The sequence below is a fragment of the Rhinolophus hipposideros genome (assembly GCF_964194185.1).
Source record: "Rhinolophus hipposideros genome assembly, chromosome: 15".
Classification (NCBI taxonomy): Eukaryota; Metazoa; Chordata; class Mammalia; order Chiroptera; family Rhinolophidae; genus Rhinolophus; species Rhinolophus hipposideros.
The window spans coordinates 55,713,548-55,741,008 of record NC_138061.1 but is presented as its reverse complement, the minus strand read 5'-3'; the positions used below and the strand labels follow the sequence as shown (position 1 = coordinate 55,741,008).

The window sequence follows — 27,461 nt, the reverse complement described above, 5'->3', positions numbered from 1 at the left end:
AAAACAGGGTGGCAGATGGTACCTGGGGGGCTCAGGTGGCAGGAGCAGGGCAGTGTTGTGAGCTGAGCTGCTGCTGTGGGGACAGGGGGAGCCGCCCACCTGGCGGGCAGAAACCCGAACCTCCCAGAGGCTATAGGGAACAGGCCTGGGCTGGGTGAGGGGCAACGCCTCCCAGGGCAGCCACGGGCACTCTGGCACCACAGGACTGAGCCAGCCCAGGCTGGAGGCCAAGGCCCCGCAGGCAGCGAGCAGGCACCAGCTGTTACGTGCAGCTCAGGCACACCTCTAGGTTGCAGGCTGAGCTTGGCTACAACGCATATGTTTTTTCAACTACGCAACCTTCTTCCCCAGCAAAAGTGCATGGAGATCACTGAGCAAGTACTGAAAATCACAAATACGGTGAAAAATAATAGGTGTTTGGTTTCCAAAGCCTGCAGGTTTAGTGTCCTTCATCTCTGGAGCTCCCCTTGCATTGCCTGTCCCTCTCTAGCAGTCTAAACCACCCTCCAGATGTCATGGTTCTACCTCAGCACTCCAGGAAAGCCTTTCCCCACCAACTGGACCCTCTTCTCCTGGGCCCCATGGTACCGAATGTCATGCTGACTGTGATGCAGGACCCTGGTGGCCCATGGACCTGGCTCAGTGACTCTAGCAGCTTGCTTCAGCTTTCTGAGCCGTTTTGTTCAACAGTAAACGGGGATGGGCTGGCTGTGTCTTATCACGGGTGACCTCCCAATGGCCAGCGCGCAAAGATCATTCAGCAGCCTTCCAGCTTCAGCGCGGGCACAAAGGCCATCCCGACGTGATGACATGGCTTCCCTCCAACCCAGAGCGCCCTGACTCTGCTGTCATGCCCTGCAGGTTGTCTCAAAGGCAGCCAGGGCCCTGGGACGCTGGGCAGTGAGCTTGGCCCTCCTTGAACGGAGAAGAGGACCATCCCCGTTCCCCCACAGGCTTCCCCTGTCTGGGTTCAGGCCCTGAATTGCCCTAGCCTTGCCCTCTAACAGACTACCCCCAGACGGGCTGGGCCCTGATCTGGGGTGCCCCGGCTGCCTAATGAGGGGCGCAGCAGGGCATGCCAGGCACCTGATGGAAAACCTTAGATATGGAACAATCACTCCTAATTGGACTTCCAGAATTCGGCTTAAGAAAACAGACAACCCACTCACCCCACCCCAGGGACTGTGCTTCTGAAGTAGATACAAACGAGAGATAGTCGTTCAACATTTACAACAAAGTTGGCTAAAGCAAGAATTTACGCTACAGTGAAGCTACCTAAACAGAGAGACACCCCAGGGTGGGGAGTCCACACGTGCACATGTGTGTGACCGCCTTTGCAGGCCCGCGCGTCCACACGGGGCATGCTGGATGCCCAGCAGTGTGTCTCTTTTGGGGCCACAGTCTCGTCTTTACTCTGCTCAGGGGGGCCCCTAACCGAGCCCTGGATCCTGTGGTCTGGACCCCGCACTAGCCCAATGAGTGGAGGTCTCCTGGTGGGTACTGAAGACTTGCTCTCTGAAGGTGAAGGTCAGAGGTGGAGCTGCAACCCCACCCTGAAGCTCCCCCACCCCCATCCTCAGTTCCCGTCTCCCCAGTATTGGTAATGACAGTATCTTCCCTCCCAGGGGACTCTGAAGAGCTCTAGAAACATCAGATATTTTTACTTCCTGCTCTAACTTGTAACCTCAAGTTTGGGGACAGCCAACGACCCCTGGCCTCTGTTTACTTAGCACCCTGAAGTCAGGTCCCTGGGAGGAGAATTTAGGGTAGGGCCATCTGGCCAGGGTATTCTCTGCCCCTGCACCAATCCCCCCCATGGCTGGCGGCAGGGAGCAGAGGCTCTCTGGGAAGAGGTCAGGGAGCCAGGCCATCAGGCCCCCAGGAGAGCTGCTGGCTGTGTCCAAGAGACAGTGCTGTGAGGGCTCAGAGTCCCAGCCTACCCCAGGTCCTTTAATTCTAGTCCTAAGTAGGACAGGAATCAACAACCCCATTTTTCAGATGGGGAAAGTAGGGGTCCTGAGAGAAGAGTGACTTCTCATGAGGGGTGGAATGAAGGTGGTCCTCTGGCTCTGCAGTGCTCTGATATACCAACACTCTGAAAGTCTCTCTCTGCAGGTAACTGAGAATATTCACAGAATTTTTCTGTCATTCCTGAGACAGGCAGAGAGGAAGCTGTGGCTACCAGGAGCTGATTTCCCGGGGAAGCCATGGAGCACCCTTTCCTGGAGGTCTGTGAGGGGTCAGCTCCAGCCAGCCGCCCCAGGCCCCTCCCCCAGTCCTTGGAGTGATGCAGAGAGCAGGGCTGCTGGGCCAGATGCCCTTGGCCCTCTTTCTCGGGGGGAGGGGCAGACCATCCCTAGAAATGTGCAGTCCGTCGGGTGAGCCCCCTCAAAGAGCTTCAGGTCTGCCCTCTGGTTTGAGTGGGCCAAGGACCTGCTTGCCCAGTGACACCTTTGTCCTGGCACCCCTTCTCAGAGTCCTGGGCCCCCGGGGCAGTCAGGGACCATCCTGCCTACCCCAGCATGAAGATAACAGCTAACATTTCTGAAATGCATCCTTTGTGGCATGGAGTTGGACTCGCAGCAAGGTCGCAGCAAGGTCGCGGTCACTGCTATTATCATCCCTGTCTCTGGAGGCGGCGGCACAGCAGACCTGCCCAAGGTCACACAACTGGTGAGTGAGGGGCTGACACACACAGCCTGGTCCTGCCTCTCTCTTACATGCTGGGACGGGGCGGCCCCAGAGGAATCGGGACGCGTTCACTTTTACACACATACACCACGCAGCGCCCACGCCAGACACACGCCCACCATTCCCTGTGATGCAAATCTGCACAAACCCATGAGAACACGGTCGTAGATACCCATCCAACTTGTAAACGTCCCGCACAGGTCCACAGGGACAGACGCATGTTCAGCTGCATGGGAACACAACATAACAACACATGCAGACACACACCCCCCATACCATTTTCAAATGTTCCCCCTTCTATTTCTATTCTCCAACACACACACCCTGCGCAGGCTCACCCCACTTTACTCCCAGGCACATGTACAGCCCTGCATGCCCAGAGCCTTGCTTTCAGCTCTGACATCTTCATTTGGGGACTTGAATCTCCCAGAGGGCAGGGAACCCGTCTTTTTTCACATTCCCCACAGGGCCCCACCCAGAACCACCTCTTCATTTGTTTATTCACTCATTCAAAACCTATCAGTATGTACGAGAGAGTGTACCTTTGGATTTGGAACATACAAACTTGACTGAGCCATAGCCACGAAGTTGAACTACAATGTTTCTGCACAACTGAGGGCTGTCGTGAGTGCTGTGGTTACTGCAGTGAACCGGGTGGGGCAAGGTGTCAGTGAGCACGCAAGCACGGACGGTATGCACACAGTACCCTCAGCAGGACACCGACACACATGCCGTAGCCCCTGCTGTTCCAACAGGCCCGCGAGATGCGGGCACCCCCATTTACGGAAGAGGCAACTCAAGTGGCAGAGGGAAGTCTCAAACTGCAGATCACTTGGCTGGACTGCCAGCAAGTCTGTCCGTGACAGGTACCTAAGACCGGGGCGGCATCCAGAGAAGCTGGCCCAGAGTCCACAGGACACCACGGGGACCCCCCACACTCCCGCAAGAGAGGAGGGGACTATCAGGAAGCCACAGCATGGAAGAAATCTCCACTGCAGACGACAAAGATCTTATCCAGGTCACTGAGTGTTATTTCCCGAAAGTACAACACCATGCAAAGCTCTGAGAGGATTATCCTCCCCTGATGGGCCTGATCCTGGGGAGGCTTAATCAGGTAGGGTAAGGGTGCCGGGTCCCCCCAGCACACCCCTCTTCACCAACAGGAGCCTGTCCACCAGAGCTGTCCGCTGCCCAGCAGTGCCTTTGGACAGGGGCACAGAGTGGGGGGAAGACCCACTGTTGTTTCAAGGGCCAGAGTGGCCTGACAGCAGGAGCCGGAGCCTGTACTTTCAAAGGAAAGCAAATGCGTGGCCATTGCGCCTTTTCCTGGCCTGGGCTGCCACCCCAGGGTGGGGAGAAGGCACCCAGAAGTCATCAGAGACCCAGGGGTTAAGGCTGCCCTGGGTCCAGTAAGGTGTGTGTGTGTGTGGAGGGGGGTGTTCACTGCTTTGGGCGCCACTGTCCTGAGCTCCTAGGACAGTGGGGTTTGTGCTCCATCCAGGGCATCCCCAGAGCACCCGGGACTGACCAGGAGTGTTTGAGGCCTGTTGTCTGCAAATGAGAAGCAGACATACCTGAAGGTGACACAGGCTGTCCCCAAGCCCTTCAGAAAAGCCACAAGCTTCTCTCAGCAAACACTGAGGGAGCCCTGAGCCTCGAGGCAAGAGCTGTTGGAGCCCCACAGGTGAGGGAGGAGTGGCTGTTGCCTTCAGGAGTTTTCAGGCTGGGGTGTGGGCGAGGTGGGCATTTCAGTGTTGTACTGGAGTGAAGGCACTCTATGCGGGTCATGGGCCAAGTGTAGGTGGGGGGCGTTGGGACAAGTTCGGAGAATTATGAGGTAGGGAAGCAGGCCATGTCCCCAGAGGAACGGGCCTTGCACAAATGCAAGGAGACCCACGACAGAGCAGCAAGGACAGCTAACGTTTCCTCGGGGCTGACTAGGTCCTAGTACTGTGTTCAAAGCTATAGCTGGAATATATGTACTCTTTAAAGTTTCCACAACCCTGTGAGATAGGTACTATTCCACTTTACAGATGAGGAAACTGAGGCCTGGAGAGGGTTAGAGGTCCCAGTGTATGGACAGGAGAGGAGGGGGAGAGATGATGGTGAGCAAGTCTCGGGAGGGGAAACCTTTGAGGGGTGGGGGCTCCAGCCCCTAATAAGGGGAGTCACAGAGGGGCCATGCCCTCCCCACCAGGAATAACCCCATACCCACTTGAGGGGAACCCTCCTTGTAGTGCCTGCCCCTACCCCCAAATGCACCTGCACTCTCCCTGCATGCACTCTGTTTCCTGAGACTGTTGCTGCCTCCCTCCTGCCTCCTCGAGTCCAGCACCAAGCACACAGCGGGTTTCAAAGCCACGGGTGAGAGAGGAGGCAGCACACAGGCTCCTGCGACCTCTCCCCAACTCGCAGAATTTCCTGTCACGGAGTCAGCTGGAAGCCAGGCCTGGCCTCGTGGGCCTTACCCCAAGAGCCACCTCAACATGGCACAGCTCGTGGACCAGAAAACGCACCTCACATAATTTGGGGGATCACAGACCCCAACAAACTCTCTGTGAACCTGAGGAGAGAAGTTCGTGTGCAAGTCAGCCAGGGGGCTTCAGGAGTCCAAGGTGCAGACTTACAGATCCTTCCCCAAGAGGGAAATGAAAGTGGGTGTGTGTGCTGGTCCAAGCATACTTCCTTTGGGGCTAGGACACACACGGGGGCCTCCCAGGCGGCTGCCACTGGGGCAGACCAATAGCTTCTCGTCAGGACAGAGAAGGGACAGGCACACTCGCACCCCTCTCTCCTCCACTGGCCTTCACAGGCTCTCCTGTTGCAGCAGTCATGGTCACGCAGGAGGGGGGACTCGTCCTCCGCACTACACAGCAAGATGTCTCTGGTCACAACACACCGTGTGAGCAGCACCTTACAGACAGGGAAACTGCGGCTCAACATGGATCTGGGACAAGGAAGAACCCAGTGTCTTGGACACTCAAGAGAAACTAAGAGTCCAGCTGGTTTGGGAGCTCAATGTCCACTGGGCAGAATCAAGACAACCTGATACTAAGGAGAGCTGCCACTTACTGAGCAATTATTTTGTGCCAGACACTGAGCTAAGCGCTCTCAGCCCCTTTTCATTTACGCCCCATTGCAACCCTGCCAGGCAGAGGCGGGGACAGGCAGCTCTATTTTATTGATTAGGAGACAGAGTTAGAGAAGTTAAGTGACTTGCCAAAGTCACCCAGTAAACGACAGATGTGGGTTTCATAATTACTCCCCGACACTGTCTTAAAGAGAACACTGTGCGGCCCCATTTTGAGAGCCCCTGGAGGTGGGGCAAGTCCAGGGCCCTGTGCACGGGGGTGGGAATGGCGGTAGGGGCAGCTTCTAGAGCTGCTAAGAGGGAGGCAGACAGCGCTCCATCTTTCAGGCCCTGGGACCCTGCTTCCGTATAGAACCATGCGCCAGAGCTCCAAGGGCCCGTGCTGCCCTCAGGCGCAGTGCTGTCAACAGAAAGGTACGACCACCGCAGTGTCGCCGGGGGCTACTGAGAACTTGAAATGTGGCCAGTGTGATATTGAGGGGCTGAACATTTACATTCACTGAATTTTTACTAATATACATTTAAATAGCCAGAGGTGGCTGGTGTCCATTCTGGAGGACAGCACAGCAGGGATAGTGCTTCTTCCTACAGCTGGGGTCACAACTAGGGCCCCCACACATCACATGGTCAACTTGGGAAGCCCCAGCTGGGCCAAGAACTCAGGCCTCTCCACTTCTTCCTGGGTGACTGCCTTTGCCATCACCTACCTATGCCCTGGGCTGGTCATCTAAGAGACACTTATTGAGCAACCAACACAGAAAAGTCATGGATGTCCTGTCCCATTATACATAACCTAGTATGACCGACACCCAAGTGGAGAGTGACCACATAAAATGGACTGACGTAAGGTTTTGGGTCTCAGACATATGAAAGAGTGAGAAGGAATGCCGACAGATGGGTCGTGTGTGTGTGTGTGTGTGTGTGTGTGTGTGTGTGTGTGTGTGTGTGTGTGTGTGTGTGTGTACACGTGCGTGAGCTCAGGGTAGGGGACCAGGGAAGGCTCTGGGGTAGTGACATTTGAACAGGGCCTGGAAGCAGCAAGATGAAGAGAAGACAGAAAAGAAGGCATCCTTGGGCCTTTCTCTCCCCTCTAAAATATGCCCCCACCCCCATTTTCATAGCCCGCCCTCCCTCACTTAGGGGCTGAACCAGACCCTGTTAAATCTGTACACATTGTGAATCTGCCAACCAGATTACACCCTTGGGAGGTGGAGAGGGTGCCTATAAATCTCAGCCACATCTGAGGAAGCACTGCGAGTGCGAGAGCAAGGGCGTGAGGCCAAACTCTACAAGGCCAGAGGCTGTCCCGTCACCTCCAGTCCCAACCCCAGGGAACTGCCCACATTGATTTAAAATCTTCTGGGCCTAGCTGTAACCCCTGAGAGACTGGGGTCAGGCTCCAAAAGTACAGCTCTTTTGTCCAGGAGAGCACAGAGGGTGCCAAGGGGAGGGCTGGAAGAGTTCCACTAAGTTCCCGGAGCTTCTCAGAAGACGAGCTGGCTGCCCTCGCCCCCCACCATGGGCAACCGCAAAACAGGAACCCTGTAACAAGACAGGCTTTCCATTGCGTCAGCAGAGGCAGGGATATTCCCGCAGCAGAATTCCGACCTTGCATGGCTCCAACACTTGCCTCCATGATTCCTGCCTGCAACTCAGCAGTGTCCAACTCCTGGAAGCCCCAGGAGACCCACTGGTCTCGGTGGCTCCAAAGCCTTTGATGGCTCCCCACTGCCCCCAGGATAAAATCTGTGTTCTCCGATGGGCTTTCAGCAAGGGCTCCACTTCCTGTGCTCACCTCAGGATCTTCACCCTCCCTTCTCCTAAAGTGCCACCACACCTCTTCTGATGTCCCAGCCTTTGCATCTACTACCCCTCCCACCTGACAATCATTCCCCTTCTTGACCAAGACCCAAACCATACAAAATCAAGTTCCACCTGGGAAGAGTTGCCGGCTTCTCCAGCCCCAGAGTCACCATTTCCCCCTCCTCCTCCTACAGCTCCTAGGGTGTGGAGCACAGGCCACTGCTCATTCACTTCTCCGGGCCCTGTTGCACCTTCCTATTTCCCACTGTATCTGTAGATGCAGGTGACAGCGCCCCAAGGCAGGGCCAAACCTCGGTCTGTCTTTTATCTCTCCCCATCATACATACCCTCTAGCACAAGATGAGTAGATGGACTCCTGGAGTGCAGTCTCCCTTTTACAGATGAGAACACAGCAATGCTCTCAGTACCGAGATGAGAACAGAGGCCCCCAGAGGGGAAGTGACTTGCCAAAGGTCACACACTAATTTGGCACCAGATGACAGATATGATCACTTGAGGGCTAGGCCCTGAGAGCCACGTTTTCACAAAGAATGTCAGAATTATCTGGGGGAGCTTTACAAAAACCAAAGCAAAAAGGCCTTACCTCAGAACTACTGAATGCCCAAGCTGATTGGGGAGCGTTGGCCTCCAGGAATGTGGGTATCCTAGCTAAAGCCCCTAATTCACCAAACATGTATGAAGCACCCACTGTTGCCCCCGGCCTGGCACTCATAAGGCCTGGCCTTGTCCCATGGGTGGGCAGGGGCAGTGGGAGAACTCAGCAGGGTCATGGGGTCTTGGAGAAGCCCCTGCAGCTGACTCCAAGCAGGAGTCAGTGTCATGTCTGGGGCTACAGAGAGGGACGTAAGGCCCACTTCCCGGGCCTGCTTGGGCAAGAGGGCGGCAGACAGCCTGGCAGTCCCAGCCTAATGCTCTTGGTGGGAGGGGGGGCTGAGGGGGTGGCGGTCAGGGCCCGGCTCTGTCAGTCAGTTTTGAAGGGCACAGCACTCTAGGGAACCCAGGGCAGCCCACCCTGACTTCAGGAAAGGGAGCAGTGCAGGGGCCATGCACACCACCCCTCCCTCCCTCCAGGGGACTGGGAACCTTGGATGGGCCTTGAAGACCCCCTTCAGGTGTGCTGGGGTTCCTGGCACACAGTCACCCCCTACTGAGACCTTCCCCTCAGAGCAGCTCACAGCCAAGGGGAGGCTTGATGCTGGGGGAGGTGGGCACCTTAGGACAGAGGGACAAGGCCAGAGACAAAGCGACCTCGTCTCAAGGCTGAGCAGGACACTGAAGCAACACACAATCCCATCTTCTTTATATGTCAAGTTCAAAACGGGAGACTGGGATTTGCGGTGGACCATGAGAGGGCATGAGCTCCATTCAGGCCTGCGCTGCCGTGTGACCTTGGGGCAGAAGTCCCTTTGCCCATGTTGGCGGTGGGCTCACTGTCCTTTCCTGCCTGTGGTTAGTGACCCGGGAGTTCCCTGAGAAGCTGCAAGTGCCTCAAGGGTAGGGGCCTTGTTTTTCTCTGAGCAGGCTCCCTCCTGAGGCTGCTGCTTCTCTGACAGGCCCTGGGAGAATTTCCTCCTGCAGCTGAGGCTTCTGGGGGAAGCGTGGCACAGCGAAGGCCTGTGGCGTGAGGGGCAGCAGGCTCCGGCAGGGTGGGAGCAAAGGGCATTTAGTGCCAGCCAGATGTCCCCAAATTCTTCTTCCCCTTGGGCTGGGACCTGCATACCTCTTTTTTGGGGTGGTACTGACGAACCTGGCCACCGCCCCACGGACAGGGTCCTTCTCTGCAGAGAAGAGCCAGTATCTCCCTCAGGACCAAAGCGGCACTGATCAAGGTAAACACCTCCCTTGCCCAGAGAGCCTCTCTCCCTCTCCTTGCAGCTCTGCCAGCAGAGAACTCTCTGTTCCCGGGGACCCAGGGCTGAGCTGGCTCTCCCGCGTGATCGATGGATGACTTCACAAAGACTGACGCCTACCGGGCACCAAGTTGGTCCTTAGGGAGGTCTGAGGCTGCCCCTGGGACTGCTGCCCACCTTTGCCCCCTGGCTGACCTCTGCTGGGTGGCAAGGCATTGGCAGAGGAGTTGGAGACCTGGGGCTCAAGCCACTCCCTGGGTGACCTTGGGCAAAACTGAACCTCAGTTTTCTCCTTGCTAAGTGGAAACACCTGGCTTATCTATACAGCCCTCATTAGGATGCTGTCAGAAAATAAAGTGCTAAGAAAAAGGAAGGTGCCTTTATTGAATGGACTCATCCTGCACTGTCACACCTGTGGGTGTGTCCTCAGCTCACTTCTGTCCTAAATCTCCATCCTTCTAGGCCAAAGCTGTCTAGTGGAACTTTCTGCTACAGTGGAAATGTTCTATAATCTGAGCTGCCCAGTCTGGTAGCACCAGACACACGTGGCTGTTGAGCATTTGAAATGTGGCTGGTGCAAATGAGAAACGGAACTTTTAATTAATTTAAGTTTATAAACAGCCACATGTGGCTAGTGACTAGCATGGTGGACTGCAGAGCTCTGTATGCAGCTCCACCATCCTTACTCTCTGAAGCGTGACCCAGAAAGAGCCTTCAGAAAGCTCCCAGGCAGGACTTTGGCTGAACATCTGTGGGAGCGCCTCTCTCAGTCTGACTGGCTGACACCAGACTAGGGGTTCATCTTAAGAGTTCCCAGGGACTGAGCGTAGCTTGGCTTCTTAGTGCTCAGCCAACACTGACTTAAATCCAGACGTGCCTTCAATCCCTCCATCACCTCCCCACAGCAATAGTGAAAGCAGCACGGGACTAGCTTTCTGCTCAGGCAGTCCCTCAGCAGTCGCTGAACGTCTGCCACCTGCCAGGCACTGTGGTTGGCATGGGAGTAGACGGTGGTGAGTACCACAGTGCCCCTGCCTTCATGGAGCTCGTACCATGTTTCCCTGAAAATAAGACCTAACTGGAAAATAAGCCCTAGCATGGTTTTTCAGGATGACATCCCCTGAACATAAGCCCTAATGCATCTTTTGGAGCAAAAATTAATATAAGACCCGGTCTTATTTTCAGGGAAACACGGCAGTCAAGGTCTTACTCCAGCACAGGGATGACTGGCTTCCTCCGTCCCCTACTGGGTCGTCTGTCTCAAGCCCATCAGTTTTCCCATCTGAAATTGGGGCTCCCAAGTCCTGAGTGCACAGGCTGTGGTGAGAACCAAGAGTAGGAGACAGGTCTAGGAGCTCTGGTGGCTGGGGACACTGTGCAAAGGAGCAGGGATAGCGTTAGGAAGCAAGTCTCAAACTCTGTGCAGGCTGCTGCTTCCGGTAGAGACCCAGATTCTCACCAAAGCATCGCTGTTTAGTGTTTTCTCACTAAGGAAGTTCAGGGTAAAAATAGCTCAGGAGGGGACTTGAATCCAGCTAGTTGGGGGGTAGTCACTGCCTGGCTAATACACAAAAAAGGGAACAAGCTCACTAGTAGACACGTGAACCCCAAAACTCTGCCCCCTGCCCCTCAACACACACACTGTGGGACAGGGCCTTTTGCTCTGTATTGGATACGAGAGGGGCTTCATGTCCAGAGTCCCATGAACTGGAGGGGCCTGAGTCCCTATACACCATTTAGGGTCACCCTGATTTCAGGGTGGCAGCACCTTGCCCAATCCAACTCACTTCTCGGCCAGATTTCTGGTTCCCTCTGTGGCCCACTCTTAAGGATGGGCCATTAAGAAGCATTCTGGCACCAACTCCTTGCCAGCTGCTTCACAAAACCTCCTGCTGAAGGAGCCACAAGCCATGCCCAGTGCCCATCTGGCAGTCCAGCCTCATGGTCAAGGGTAGGGGACCCAGACCCCTATCCTGAGAATGAAGGTCTCTTGAAGTCCATCTAAGAAGGTGCCACCTCCCCAGACTGGTGCAAAGGGTTAGGGCAGGGAAAGTCACCCCCAAGGTGGTTTCCAGTTGGACCCAGGAATTGGGACCTAGCTAGTGCCCTGGGCACCAAGGCTTATAAGCTCCCAACACCAAAACCATGTGCCACAAACCTTTTAGCCTCAAACCTTGTAGCCACAGGGCAGTGCTCTGAGAACCCCACTCTCCAAGGTCTTAAAGAAGGTGTTTACAACCTGGTGTCAGGCACCCCAGAAAGATTCCTTTCTGCCCTCTAGTGCAAACCCATCTCTCTCCTCCAGCCAGCCTCCCTGCAGACACTTATCAGAAGTCTGTTCTGCACCCACCACCTCTCTCCGAAGCGCGCCCTGCCGCAATGGGGGCCTCACCAGCCCCCGTGGGGGTCTCCAGGTAATTTTAGCATTAAGGCCAAATCCTGACAAAGGAGCCGCTTGAAGTTAAGAACCCTCGGCCGCTACCTCCGCGGAAAGCTTCCCGGCCATTCTTATTTTTGCAATGGGAGCCTATGGAGGACTGAGCCTTGTAAAATGTCTGCTGGAGAGCCAACACTTCACCTTCAGACAGGGGGTGTGGGGGAGCACCTGGCCCCGGGCCCTTAAGAGAAACGAAGGCCCCTTCTGGGGGCGCACAAAACGGGCTCGGTGCACGCCGGGGGCACTCCGGCGGCCAAGCCTCGGCTGACACCATGCAGCACACGGCGCTACCCACAATGCACCGGCCCTGCTCTGTCACACACAGGCACGCACACTCACCCCGCTCGGGGCGGGAGCCCGGCCCGGCCCAGGCCGATCGGGCGCCGACCCCTCCAGCCCTGCACTTACCTGGAAGTTGCACCGGCCGCGGTCCTGCCCTGGCGCCTGCGGGGGGCTGGGGCCCTGCTGGGGGCGACCGCAGCGAGCGACTCCGGGCAGGGTTCAGCCGGCGCTGAACAAAGGCTGCGCGCAGGCAGCGGGTGCCGCCTGCATCCCCGCTCCGCGCCCGGGCGGCGGCGGCGGCGGCGCGGGGGCCCCGGCGGCGGCGGCGCCCGCTCGCTCCGCGCTGCCGGCTCCGAGGGCGCTCCGGCTCCCGCGCTCCGGCTCGCTGCTGCCCGCCACCGCCGCCGCCGTCCGGCTACCGCACCGCACACATCAATTATTCATCGCCCGTCTCCAGCTTCCCAGGCGAAGCCAATCACAGGCGGAGGCTCCGCTAATGGGGCCGCCGCCGCCGAGAAGGCAGCCAGCCGCGCGCCCGGGCGCAAGCGACAGCCCTCCAGGGACGGGGATGGGCCGGGGGCGCGCGGGGGGCGGGGGCGCACGGGGCGCGCCAGCGCAACTTCCCACGGCCCGCGCCCTGCGCCGCGTGCCCGGACCCCGCCGGCGCGACCACCCACCCTGCGTGTGCCCGCGTGGGGCGAGGGGCTCGGGGGAAGCCGGGCGCGCCGCGGCGGGGGGAGGGGAAGGAGGAGGAGCGCGGGAGGAAGATGAAAGGCTAGCAGACCTGCTTCGGCGTCTCCAGGGAGCCCAGGCTCGCGCGCGCCCTCCCCGCCCCGCGAGCCTCGCCGCCCGCACCCCCGCCCCCAGCCCCCAGCCCGCACTTACTCGCGCGTAGACCGCCGGCCCAGCCACTTTGCTGCGAGGGAGCGCGAGCGAGTGTGAATCGGAGGCAGCTCACATTTCAAACTTGCACGCAGGGGTGGTGCTGCTGCACGCCGCCGCGGAGCGAACGCAACGCCCGACCAGCCGCGCTCCAGCCTCCGGGCGGGGGCGGCGACCAGGCCCCTTTCCCTCCCCCGCCCGGGCAATTAATTGGAAGCAACACTTGTGCGAGTGGGGCTCCCAGAGCGCTGTCGCCCGAGGGGGCCGCCGGGAAGGCGCTACCGGTGGATGACTTCGGGTGTCTCCCGCCCCCAGCGAATCTTCCCAAGTGGTCACGCTAATGAGGGTCCCCCGCGGGGTGGGGGCGGAGGAGGGAGCTGGCCTGGAGGCGGCCTCAGCCAGGGGGAGGGGAGGGGGCGGGGCACGACCAGGGCATCCGGATTGAGACCTCGGTTTAAACGATTTTCGGAACCGGCTAGGGGCGGAGAAAGCAGGCGGCAGGCACGGCATCTTCCCAGGCACCGGGGATCCAGCCACCCCTGGGATTCCCCGAGCGTGGAACCTGGGGGAGGGTGAGCGGGCGCACGGAGGCTGGAGCTCCTCGACTTCGGGAGTTCCCGTGCCCGGGAGCCAGGCGCGGTAGGGAGGCCGCGGGCGGCCGCTGAGCGCGGCCCCGCCCCGCCCCGGGAGCGGCTGCCTTCCTGACATCGCGTCCTGTGGTGGCCGCGGCCGCTTCCTTCCAGCCTGTCCGTCTCAGGGGCTCCGGGGGCTGAGCTGAGCTTGCCCCCTGTTTGCCCCTCCGCTCCGCAGGCACCCCAGGAAGCCAGCCCGCTGTCCTGTCCCTTCGTGGGCACTTCCCATCACTACCACCCTCTTGGGAGAAACTGTATTTTAGAGACCCCTCCCTCAGCCCCGCCCACCTGCCAGTGAAAGTTTCTTGGTGACTTCACTGCCACAATTAGGAAGGTAAGTGGGGCCTCATCATTCACCCTAAGTAAAGATATCCAGAACTATCTTTAAAATCTCTATTTTTGGACTGCCCTGCACTGCTCTCCTCGCCATCAAGGAGAATTGACCAGATCCACTAGCCTTGTCCTTGCTTCTCCGTATTTCATTCCCTGATTACTCCACTCCACCCCCACCCTTTGAGTCTGAGCTTCCGGCCCCTAAACCTTCCGGTCTGTCCTACTGCCCGCCTGGAAGTAAGTGGCTGAGACAAATCACTTATCTAGAAATTACGTTCTTGTTCCTTGTTTGACATAAACGGTTAGCAGGCTCTAATCCCACCCGCTGCCACTTGAAATATCACTTTTGGGGATGGCATTTGGCAATGCAGTTGTCATGGGGCTTTCCCTCCGAGGAGCTGGTTAAATGGATTAATTCAGACTTCATAACTTACTGCCTTTTGGACAAGAACTAGCTTCCTGCAAGAGAGATTAATTGGTGTCCCCTTCCTGTGGGTCCAAGCTGGGAGCAGCTAGGGAGGGGAAGGACTTCTCTGCTCTGCACAAATTCCAGGCTCTGCTCATCTCACCTCCTCTAAGGAGCCTTTCCACATCTTGGGTTAGCATGGCTTCCTTGAGGACTGTCATTTATTCACTGAGACATTCACTGGGGCCCTACCCTCCCAAGCAGCCCCATAGGGGTTTGGGATCCCATGAGGGAGGAGCCCTGTGGCCCAGTGAACACTCCTATCTTTCTCTCTTTGGTTGGCCCAGTCCCCATTGCAGATCCCTAAGACAACAGAATCCAAAGCCTACTGCTCTGCCAATGACACCTAGAAACAGATGGGCATGACAATTCAGTTCAGAAGAAAACACTGTGATGGATGTCCCTCAGACCCCCTTTCTAACATTCATCTGGTTTTAGCATGTCAGGGCTCAAACCTCGATTATACAAAATCCATACAGCCAAGACCTCAAACACCCGGGTCACGTTTGTCTCGGATCCTCCCCTCCCAGAAGTTCTGTGCAATGTTCACAATAGTAACCCGATCCTTAGGGCCTCCGGAGTCACCAAAGACCCAAATGTCTGTAACCCCCAGGTTCATTCTTGAAATACCCTGTATGTGTTGGTACCATGTGGCTAGCCCCAGGCACTGAGTTCAGAAAAACCTGCAGGTATAGATGGAGCCAGAATTTGTATTGGAATTGAGCAGAGGTTTACACCAGAACATTTCATAAGACAGCCTCCCCCATTCCACCACCACCCCTCCAAGGGACCCAATCTGGGGTAGAAGAGCAGTTATGATAGGCTAATATTTAAGCTTGTCAGGACAGGGACATATGTTTTTTGACTTTCCCCAAGTAGGCCAAAAAAATAAATTCTCTCTCTCTCTCTCTCTCTCTCTCTGTCTCTCTCCCTCTCTCTCTGTCTCTCTGTCTCTCTGTCTCTCTCTCTCTCTCTCTCTCTCTCTCTCTCTCTCTCTCTCTCCACTAGCAGATTTAAGTAATTAGGAAAACACATTGTTTTCGAGCCTCCATTCACCTGCCACCACAGAAGGCCTCCGGGCCAATGCCAGGGTTTTCACATGCTAATTTCAAGGCCTGCGGCCCAACTCACGGCCCTCAGGCCCAATTGGTAGCAAGCTCCTGTTAATACCGCACTCCCGAGTCGACAGAAACCGGTACTGCAACCCATTCTTGCTTCAGAAGGGAGGGATTCTCCCGACTAACTCCACATTCCAACTCCACCACTCCAACTTTCAAAGATTTGCTCAAAAGCCTGGGGCCCAAAGTGGCCCGCTCCACCCCCTGGGCGCCTGCCTTGATAAGAATCTACAGGAAAGGGGCGGCAGACAAAGGCTCTCTCCACCTCCGTGCTCAGTCACTCCGCGAGCTCTCCGAGTGACCTCGGGCGAGGGGGGCCCAGCCCGGGGAAATGACTTGGGAGGCAGAAGAAAGGAAGAAAAAAAGGAGAGCAGCGGCCCCCGCGCCCGGGCTCCTTGATGAATGTCCGTGAGCGCTCGGGAAGCCTGACGCGGGGATCAATAGCGGGTGGCTTTTTTTGCGGGTGTTTGAACTCCTCCTGCCATGGGCCCTGGCAAGAAGGAGCTGCCAATAAATCACATCGCTGCGGCCGGAAGGCAGAGGGCGCAGGAGGGAGGATGCTTTCCCCAACTGGGGGAGCCTATGATGCAGAACCCACCTCGCAGGACCAACGGGGACATGGGGGGGAGGGGACTGCTAGAGAGGAGTCCTGGTGCGGGAGAAGCCTTCCCTAGCTACCTACAGAGGCGTGGGCCTCCCGGACTCTGAACCAGCCAAGGCCAGTGAGGCGGAAAAAGAGCAAAGCCACCTAAGATGTAGGTCACCCAGGAGTTGAAAATGGCTTAGTGCAAAGCTTTGTGTGGTGGGAAGCATGGGGGCATACAAAAGCCAGGCTCTCTCCCTTGAGACTGAGGAGAGGCAGAACAATGAACCCCTGATGGTTCTTCTGGCTCTGTCTTCCTCCAGCAGCCCTTGCTGATTCAGCAGGTCTCAACAAGGGTCCCAAGGACTCCGATATGTCACCCATGGAGGCCTGAGCATTCAGAGGGAGAGTGAGATAGACAGGAAGGCCCTGGGCAGGTCTGTGGATGAGTGTGACAGGTATGAGCTCAGGCGCTGGGCCATCCACCTTCACACAACTGGTCCTTCTCAGGATGCCTGGAAGGGAGTGCAGGGCAGGAGTGCGTCAATAAAGGAACACACAAATAATGAGAGTAACCAGCCCTGGAGTACGTGTCTCACTGATAGCCCAGCTACCCCACAAAGGCTCTAGCAGCTGTTTGGGGTGTACGCTGACTCTGGGGCTCTGCCTCCAGACACCTTCTGGGGCCTCTGCCCTCTCAGGGGTCCGGGAACAAACTCCTGTCTTTTGATAACGCTGTTCCTTCCTCCACCCTGGTCAACTTCTTCAATTCTACATATACAGTCTTGAAGAAGGGAGGCACAGTGGAGATTCAGCTCCCGGCCAATGCAGGGGTCCCCGCTAGGCCTCAGAGCCCTAACCACACACCAGGACAGCAGGAGGGCACACTCTTACTTGGGACACAGAACTGAGGCCCCAAGCTGGATGCAGGCCTCTCCTCTGTCCCTAATAATAAAGAGCTCACAGTGACAGCGTGCTTGCTAGTTGCCAGGTATGGTTCCAGGCATTTTCCAAGTATCAACATGCCATCCTCACCAACAGCCCTCTCTGATAAGGTGTGATTATTATTTCCATTCTACAGAGGGTAACATTGAGGCACATTGAGGCACAGAGAGGTTCAGACAACTCGCCGAAAGATTTAAACTACCCAGCAATCTGGCTGAGAAGTGCATCAGTAACCATCATCCTATATTTCCAAGACGGGACTCCACGTCCAGAGGACAGGGACCGTCAAAGTCACAGCAAATTAGAGCTGTGACGAGAGCTGCGTCCACCTGACTTTTGTTTGATATTCTTCCCAGCACACCACATTACATATACTGAAGCAATTTCTTTTTTGTGTTTGTTTTTCATGTTTAGCATTGCCCTGACATCTTGGGTTGGCTGGGGCTCCACCTGAGGGCAGTTTGGGACATGGTGGTGGAAACCTCCCTGGATCCTCCTCCGGTGATCGCGCCCCCTCCCCTTTCCTGGATTTATCTACCAGCAGGGCCCTCATGTCAAACTCAGACTGCATTCTCAGAGTCTGCATTTGGCTTCTGCCCAAATCTTATAATCTTTCATTAAGAAAACAAAACCCACCCCTGCCCCACCCCCACACTTGGCAACTTCAAGAAGCCCTATAATTGCGAGGTGATTGGGGATCCAGGAAAGCCTCCGTCCAGGCTGAAGGAGGAGAGAGGATGGGGGCGGGAACCCAGGAACCAGGCACAAAATGGTCACTCGGGTGGCTCCAGTCTTCCAGAGCTGCCTGCCCCTCGACCACGTGCTCAGACGGGAAGGTGGCTGCCCCCTAGGCTATCTGCCCATGTCACAGGATTGCCCATCACCACTCAGCCTCCAGCGTGTCTTGTGGATAGAGAAACCGGCAGGCTGGGGTCGGAGTGGAGACAGGAAGGAACTGTCCACGTCCCTGGAAGCTGGTGAGCTGTGGAGGTGGGGTGACGTGCCTGGATTTGGAGGCTGAGGCTCAGGAAACATGTACTGACTAGCTAGGAGCCCTGGAGAAGTCATTCGGGCTTCCTGGGCCTCTGCCTCCTCCTTTGTAACATGGGGAGGGAGGACACCTGACACCAGGTCCTGGGAGGACCAAAGGAGGTAACTGACGTCGCAGAGCTTTGGGAGGCTATGGTGTGGTGGGTTGATCTGTACCCCTCAAAATATATTGAAGTCCTAACACCCAGTGCCTGTCAATGTCACGTTTGGAAACAGGCCTTGCAGATGATCAAGATGAGGTCATTAGGGTCGGCCCTAATCCCAAGTGATTGGTATCCTTACAAAGAACAGAAATTTGGACAGAGGGACAGACATGCACACAGGAGAATGCCATGTGAAGACTGGAATCAGGCCGCCACATCCAGGGAACTTCTAGAAGCTGGGAGAGGGGTCTGGAGCAGACCCTTCCCTAGGGCCTTCAGCAGGGACTTGACAATGTCCATACGGCACCTTGATCTTAGACTTCTGGCTCCCCAAACTGTGAGACAATACATCTCTGTGGTTTAAGTCACCCGGACTGTGGCTCTTGGGTATGGCAGCCCTAGCGATGAATATACATGGTGACGCTGTTAAAAATGAAGTTGCAGAACATCATTTCTCTGCTTACATCCCTTCCTCCAGGGGCCCTGAGTCAGTGTAAAAACCCACGTCCTTATTATTACCCACAAGACCCTGCATGACCTGGCCCTTGTCACCTCTGACTTCATTTCCTTCCAGTTTTTCCTTGGTTTCCCCTGCTCTGGCCTTGCTGCCCTTCTGCCTGCCAGTGCCCCAAATGCACCCTCAGAGGTTTGCCAGGCAGCTCTTCTCCAGGTACCACGCTCACTTCCCACCTCCTGCAGACTTTCACTCAGGTGACACCTCCTAGGGAAACCTTCCTCAGCCGCACTGCCCTAAACTGCAGCCTCTCCCAACACTTCCTATGACTGTGTCCTGACTTAGCTTTCCCCTTCGCATTTATGACTGATGTATTTCAATTATTTCTCTTGTTCACTGTCTTCCTTCCTAGAAGGCAAGCTCCATGTCAACAGCGACTTTTGTCCATTTTGTATGTATTATAAGCGACAGTATCTAAAATATGCCAGGCAGGGACGTGATATTTGCTATATGACTGAAACAAGGACCAACAGCCTAAATGAGTGAGGGAGCCAAGAAATGAATGAGTGAACAGTAGGGTCTGTGGTGCCCTGCTCCCCCCGCCTGCCCCCCAGGGATGAGGTCCCCGACCTGCTGTCTGGAAGAACCTGGGTTGTTTCTCAGTGGAGGCAGCCTGCTCAGACAGGAAGCTCAGGCTTGCTAACAAAGGGGCTGCCGGAGGTGGTAGGGAGCTCACCACCCAGCCTCTAATGAATCTTTTCCCATTGATTTCTGGAGTCTCCTTTGAAGGGAAGAGACGGCCAAGGCAGCTCGAATGTCTGTGCCTCAGCAGTCTTGGGGTTTTATTGCTTCTCCCAGGACACAGCTTTGACACTGGGCTTCCGGACAGCCCCAGGGTTGGACTGACATAAGCTCCCTGCAGTTGGAAAGGCAATTTCCCTTCCTGCTGAAGCTGTCTGTCTGTCAGCCGGCCTGGCTGTGCAGCAACCCCCCTGTCTCGGCTGGGGCAGCCGATACCCACTCCTGGTGCTCCTCAGACAAAGGCTCACGCAGGCCCCGGAAGGGTGCTGTCTATTTTGCAGAGGAAGAAATGGGGCTCAGGCAGGAGAAGAATTTAAGGCCCCACAAACTCCAGCCCAAGGCTGGGGGGCCTGGCAGGGTGGAATGCAGGCTGCCCCAGCAACCATTTGACCCCAGTGGGCCCCCAATCCTGCACGGCCTGTTATGTCCAGTCCCTTTTCTTACAGAACCTCTAGTTACCCATTTGGAACCATTAACTCATTTAGCATTGGAGTAATGAGGCCCTATTCTGATTTTTCAAGTGAAGAAACTGAGGGTCAGAGAGGGGCCAGGGCTTCCTCCTGTCCCACAGCAAATCAGTGGTAGAGCCAGGCCTAGACCCAGAATTCCTGGCTTGTTCCCTCTCTCCCAGGGTTGTGTTCCCACCGACTGCAGTGTCAGACATGCTCTGCAAACTGGAAAGTGCTAGACAGATATGAGGGCTCATGGCCATCAACCGCCCCTTTTTAGGAGCTGGTGGGATTCCGCCCTCCTGTGTTCCTCTTCCTCCTCCCGGGTAGGTGGGATCAGAGCCTGGACCTTTCAGCTTCTTTCCTGATCCACAGTGAGAGTCAGGCATCCGGATGATGGAGGGGCAGCATCCGCGGTGGGCCCCAAAGCAGGAAGGAGTTTCTGACAGTCAGGGCTGCCCAGGGCTGGTAGTGAGCTCCTTGTCACCCAAGGTGTGTAAGCTGAGGACGGAGAGTCGCAGAGGGAATCCCACACTGGTAGGCTTATGGCTTCTGAGGCCCTTTTTGCTTTGGGGTGCTATGATAGGTAAGAGGAGAGGAAGGGTGGTTGGGAAGCATGCGCAACCCCCTCAGTGTGTTCTGGGCAGCAGTAGAGCAGTTTTACGAACTTCCCAAGCCCATTAAAGTTCACAAAGAATCCTTCATCAGCTGCTGCACTCCCGTCCCCTCTCTCCTGACTGCCCCGTGTCAGACAACATTCTCTCAAGTGCTTGCTCCCTTCCAGCCCCTTGCTCCCCACCCATGGCGGCCCAGGCATCTGGGGGCTTCCTTCACTCCCCAGTGTGGTCCCAGGTGTCCCTCACCCCCTGGGGCCCTGGACGTGAGCAGACAGGCCACATCGGAATGTCTGTCTGGGGAAAATCCAAAGTGGCCGCCAGGGTAGGGCAAGGAGTGGGAGGCCTGATGTTGAAATCAGGATTTGCAGAGCTGTGCTTGGCAGGTAGGAACAGCCCCTACTCCTCCGCCCAGAGGCCAAGTCCCCAACCAAATGAGACAGATGCTGCCGGGGAGACAGACTTGGGGCTTGCGCTGTGACCAAGACCAGGTCACTGCCTCTGTCTGGGCCGCAGCTCCCCAACCCCGTGAAAATATCAAGTGCAGATGCTGGCTCTCTCTTTGCCATTGGGAGCACTGGTCTCCCCAAGCCTGGCTGACAAGGCCCCAAGAAGTGTCATTATTGAACTGACCTCCACTGATTTCCTATTGAGGCCACAGCAGGCCAGACAAGATGCCTACGATATACATAATCTTCTCGAGACAAAGAAGCCAGGTCCAACGTAGTGGGGCCAGTCATGGTCCCATTTCTGTAAATGTATTGGCAGGTGGATCTGTAGGCCTGCAATTTTTGGTATACTGTGAGCTCTGTAAGAGCAGGGCTTTTGTCTGTTTTGATCACTGTCAAATCCGTGGTGGCCCTGTACCTGGCACCTAGTAGGTGCTCAACAAATATCTGTTAAATAGTGGTTCTTCATCTAGCTATTATCTCCATGGTAGTGGATTTCAGCTACTCTTTACTTTCTTTAGAATTTTCTGTATGCCTGCATTGTTTACAAGAAGTATGTATTATTTTTGTGATAAGAAACAAGGACCCCATAAAACCACTTCCATTTTCAAATTAAATGAATCCAAAGTTAAGACGTTTTCCTCCGGAAAGATGCTGTGCACCATCTTCAGAGCCAATAACTTGATAATCAAGCACCCTACTGAGCTACCAAGATCTGGCCTGTGGGCAGCCTGAGCAGGACATGGGCAACGGCACCACCAGAGAGTCACCGTCCATCTCTTTCCCTCTACGTGGCACAATTCCACCCCAGCAGTCTCTGGTCTGGATACCTGGAGTAGCCTCCAAAGTGTTTTCTCTGCCTCTGGCTCCTAGGTCCCTCCTCTGTCTGCTGAGGCTTTTTAAGAGGCAAATCTGACCATGTCACTCCCTTGTCTAAAACCTTCCATGGCTCCCCAGTGCTGTCAGAATCAAGTTCAGGTTTGGGTTCCTTAGATTGGCATTCAAAGCCCTGGAAGTCTCTACATTCAAAGCCCTGCATAGTCTCTACAAGGGCACTTCTGCTGCCCTCAACTTGGGTTGCTGCTGTTTGGATGCCTCTAGCCAAGTTCCTTAAAGGCATTTATAATCCCTGATTTGTCCAAATTTACTAGAGGTGTATTCTCCCCCAAAACTCACTTGCCAATCAAAGAGTTGAACAGTGGTTGGGTGCCAGCTTGCAGCCGGGAAGGGAAACTGCTACAAATCCAAGGGTGGTAGGCAAGCTGAATCCCACATTCCACCAATCTGGGCCCCTTTCCAGGGGGATGAGGAACCAGACATCCCTGATGAATTCGAGAGGCAGGGCAAGCCACGGGCCAGCAGCCTGGGTCAAGGCCCTTAAGGAAAAAAGTCAGCCTTGGGGCTCATAGCCCTGAGGATGCTACGGTTTGGGGACAAGCGACACTGCCTTTTCCCCGCCTCAGTTTCCTCGTCTGGGATGCAGGCAGTGTTCTGGGATGCATGGTGGGAAGGTACAGCCCTGGGAACCAATCCAACACTCCTGCTGCTCCCCCTCAGCACGGGGAGCTCACACCCCCCCTCGGGCCCCAGACAGACCTGGGAGTGTGGTGTGTAATTGAATTTGGCCTAATTACCTAATTGCACTGAGGAACAACCAGTACTGACAGAGGCCTCGGGTTGACGGTGGTTGGAAGCCAGGAGCCCAGAGGCAGCCTCCAGATTCCCTCGGCACTTGGGGAGGCAGTGCTGAGCACAAGGACCTTCCTATCCCTTAACCTCCTGGCTGCCCGGAACCTTGGGAGGCAGGTGGCACGGTCCCCAGTCAACAGGTGAGGAAAGAAGCTCAGAGAAAAGCATCTTACACAGGTACACCATGTCAGAAGAAGGAGAGAGGAAATTTAAATCCACATCCCTTCTGTACCTGGGGCCTTTGCACATGCTGTTCCCTCTGCCTGGAATGCCTTTCTCTGCCCTCCTCTCTGGGCAGATTTTCTCCTTGGAGGCTTCCTACTAAGGTCATTTCCTCAAGAAAGACTTCTCTAAGTTCCCAGGCTCATGATCCCGTCCACTTGTCCTTTGTTGAACCTATCACAGTGATGACGTCATCGGCGGAGGGTGTTTGTTCCCAGTCTGTCCCCTCCAGCAGGCCCGGAGCTCCTGCAGGGCGATGGCCATATCCGCCTCACTCATTCTGCGTCCAGCATCCAGCCTGGGTCCAGGACACTACTGTGCTCAGTACAAGTTTGCCGGATCAGTGGCTGAATAACCTCTAAAGCCTGGGTCTTTTCCAGCCACGGTCTATTGGTTTCCTGCCATCACTGGCCTGGGCCTTGGGGTGCAGGGTATCTCCTTGCTGTGCCGGAAGTCCCTCAGTGTCCTCGGAGAGCTAGAGTCCTGCTACAGGGCAGGCACACCCGCTGGACACACTGGCCTCCGGGACGAATGGACAGCACGTCCACTGTGGGAGGCCCTGAGCCGGAGCGTCAGATACGAGAACCCACCGCTGGGAGGTGAAGGGACAGGCCCAGGGTCACCCTGCTTGCAAAAAGCCAGAGCAGGAAGCCAGGCCTGCCAGAGTCTGGGACCTGGCCGCACCACCCCTCACTGCCATCCTCCACTGACAGAGTGAAAGAATGAGGGTAACTTACAGAGGGGCAAGTGCTTTAATCCAAAGAGAATCCTATAAATAGTAGAATTTCAGGGCTCATGAGACAAGGCAGGACAGAGATGATAGACCCCCCCCACAAAGGCAGCTGCCCCGTGGGCCAATTCACAAGGCAGCCCTGCTCCCGGGATGCTCTAGGCCTCCATTCATCCAGGACTCGGGGCTTGTCAAGCCTCCCCACTTCCTTTTGGGAGGCAGTCTGACCTGGTACCCAAACGTGCTCGCCTGGCTCCAGTTCTAGCCCTGCTGCTTGCTAACTGTGTGGCCTTAAGCCAGTAATCAACCTCTCTGGGTCTCAGTTTTTTAAAAGACTTTTGCAAAGATGAAAGGAGAGGATGTATGCGTAGTATTTTGCCCATTGTCTGGAACATGGTAAGGACTCAGTACAAGCCAACTCTGTAATTGATTCTGTATAGTTACTGTACTGGTAGCATCACAAGTTTAGCCTGGTCATATTAATAACGGTAGTATTAACAGTACTAGTAGTACTTCTGGGAGTACTAGTACTAGCAGTGGTAATGGGAAGAGTATTAGTGGTAAGTATTATATCACTTCAGCCCCACTCCTGAAATGATGAGGGATACTGCTCTCTCCCTTTCTCTCTCGGAGCCAGTCTCCTCTCAGGTAAAAATAGGGGATTGGACCAGGTGGTCCCCAAAGACCCTCTGCTCGGAGAGCAACAGTGGCAGTGAAAACAAGACTACTACACACACTCATTATCTACATTATCATATACCTCATGTTCTCTAAGAGTACACTGTCCCCCTGCTCCCCCTTTCCTCTCGAGCACACAGTGTCCCCCTCCCCAGCCCAGCCTTCTCTCCTCACAGCTGATATTTTGGGGGACAGTCCTCTCATCTGCCAGTTTTGCCTCAGTGACTGGAATGTGGCAAATGGATACCAAATTTTCACTACACAAGTTTTCACAACACTGGAGGGCACAGCTTCCCCCTCCCCATCACCCCATCTAATCCTCAATACAAACAACCTGGGGGAGGTACGGTTAACCCCATTTCCTGATGCTACTGCAGTTAAAGCTCAGAGGGTGATGGCAGTTACCGAAAGTCACACAACTTGAAAGCAGGAGAGCAGGATGTAAGCCCCGAGTGGCCTACCTCCGTGGCTGGACACTCACCATGAGGGTGATTTCTATACCTCAAAGGGTCTTGTCCCCCACGCCATCACCCCAGCTAAATTCAGGTACACCTCAGTACCAATGCGCCCCTGCTGACATGGCGTGAGCCCCCTTTCTGCATTCGGTGAAGACCACACAGTCCCATGCACTCTACAGACTGACCCTTCCTCCTCCTACAACTCATGGGTCCATCTGTCGCCACCTTGATCCTCAGTGATTTAAGTTCCATGCCTCCACTGGCCCCCTGAGAGCCCTCAGTCATAGCTGGACTGGCCAGCACTGGGGCTTAAATAAGAGGTGGGGAAAACATTAAAACCTCAGAAGATTTCTTGTAGACTTGGAAGCCCTGGTAGTTCTGGGCATGGGTCTCATGGCCTCAGGTGGTCCCCTGTGCATTGGTTGCCATGTTGGGGGCGCTGGGCTCTCCCATCCTCTAGACCCACCCCGTGTCTTCCACCTGGATGCCACAGCTCCTTGTACCACCTACTGGCTGGGTGCACATGAGGGGTCTGCGATAAGGAGCTAAGGCAGCCTTTTCTGCACAGGGAGGGCCCCCGAGACCCCAAAGCTTAGCCATGGCGGGCCCAGGACGCTAGCGCCTCAGAGGAAACAGACCCTGCCCTGTGGGGCCCCCTGCACAACCAGTCCTCTCTCTTTAGAGGGGGCAGCGCCTTTCTCCTCCTCTTTTGTTTTTCTCCCCATTTACGGTGGGAGGCAAAGAACCAGATGCAGAAGCCCTGTCCCGAGGGCATGGGCACACGGGTCTCCCCCTGGAGACTACCCAGGAGGCCCCTGGAGAAGCCGATGGAGGTCTGGCTGCACTTCCCGAGGCTCGCTTCCCCAGAGCACAGCAGCACACCCATTTCCCCACCGCCTGTGCCTGGGGAGGGAGGTTCCCATTTTCTCTCTCCCAAGCCCTGTCTGCAGACTTGGGCCCTTCACACAGGGGCCCCTTACCTCTCCACACCGCCCCCCCCCCCAACCCCACCCCTACCGCAGACGCAGAGGCTTAATTGGGAGGAAGTGATTCTAAACATCTGGGGCACACATCTGAGAGTGGGCTCAAGACCACACGCCTGGAGGAAATGGCAATACATGCAATTATGTCACTTCCTCGGCTGAGGGTGCTTAGGAGGGGGCAGCAGGAAACAACAGCAGGCATTGGTGGGGCGCAGCCCAGGGCATCCGTGGGCAGTGGGCCCGAGGCCTAGGGCGAGAGTCTGCAGGTGACTCTAGGGCAGAGCTGAGCTGCAGCCAGTGGGGACCAGTGGTGCGTGGAGCTGCAGTCCCGAGGGGAAAGGGGAGACAATGGCAATGAAGTAGACAGCAGGAGAGAGAAGAAAAGAGAGGGAGGGGAGAGAGGGAGAGAGAGGAAAAGAGGGAAGGGGGAGGGAGGAGAGAAGCAGGGAGAGGGAGAGAGGAGAGAGGAAAAGACAGAAGGACAGACAGGCAGAGGATTATTTCACTCAGCTTAGAGAGGCTTCAGGCTTCTAGGAAACAGAGTCTCCCCAGACAGCCCACAGGACAGCAGTTTCCCCCTACAGGGTGCACTGTGGGGGCAGAGGGACCCAGTTCTGATCTCTGCCCAGCCCAGACCCTGGGCATGAACTTCATGTTGCTGTGCCTCAGTCTTCCCGTCTGAAAAAGGGGACAGAGCTCTCCCTTGTGGGCAGCTGTAAGAGTCAAGGGGTTCCCCTATGCGAAGTGATGGCAGAGCAAGCGCTATGCCTGAACTGTCCCTTATTTTTCCAACCCTCTCTGGGTTGGGAGCTTCCGGGTGGAAGTAGCTGGCCTCCAGGGGGTTCCCTTTTTCTTTAGCTCCCCTCTTTGCTGATGTAGGTCTGTTGACTCTGTGTTTTTCCTAAGCACATCCTGGTCTGTGAGCTCCTGAGGGTACAGGCAATCTCGAGGGTTTCCTAAGTGCCAATCATCACGTCTGCATATAAACAGGTGTCCACGCACCATTGTTGAAATGGTGAATTAGTTTATCCTTTGCACTGAGTCTTTGCTGTTACAGTCCTGTGCCTGTTTGAAAGGCAGACTCCTAATCCTAATAATTCCTGTTTCCTGCTGGAGACAATAGTGGCTCTTCATCCCAAACAGGTGAGACTGGATCCTTTGGAATTCCCTACAGGAGTCCAGCCCCAGGCACCATTTTCCACCTGGCCAGCCTCAACAAGCCAGGAAATGTGCCTAGGAATGTAATGAAGCAACTGTTAATCGCTCCTCAAGGAAAGTCATTGGCCAGACTGGGGTCTGTTTCTCTCTGAGCCCAGGAATAGCAAGGGCAGGCATGGCCTATGTGGCCATACTTCCTTTCAGCCACCTGCCCGCCACCACCCTGTCTCCAGTGAGGGGAATTACCACCTTGCAGAGCTTCCACAAACACAAACACCTGGTTGCCTGGGCAGCCCCTTGCTAGGGTGCCGTGATCCAGATGGTCCCTTGAGAGGCAGCTGGGTTGCCATGGAAATGGAACTGCTGCCTCTCCAGCCAGGAGACTGGGATTCTACATCTGCTGGACCCCAAGCTTAGAGTGATTTGCAAAAAGTCACACAGCAAGCAGG

General features: G+C 55.8%; 1 protein-coding gene across 6 annotated transcripts in view; it reads right to left on the bottom strand.

Annotated features, from left to right (window-relative positions):
• The window catches only part of ZMIZ1 (zinc finger MIZ-type containing 1), a 230,669-nt gene that overhangs the window by 54,962 nt on the left and 148,246 nt on the right, over positions 1–27,461 (bottom strand). Inside the window, exon 1 of one of the 6 annotated variants that reach the window (XM_081075177.1) lies at positions 13,061–13,213. The exons of 4 other annotated variants lie outside the window; for them this stretch is intronic. The gene's annotated coding sequence lies outside the window, so the exon portion shown is untranslated. Of the gene's footprint in view, positions 1–12,301; positions 12,527–13,060; positions 13,214–27,461 lie in introns of those variants that run through there. One more of the 6 variants, XM_081075178.1, reaches the window with a different exon arrangement.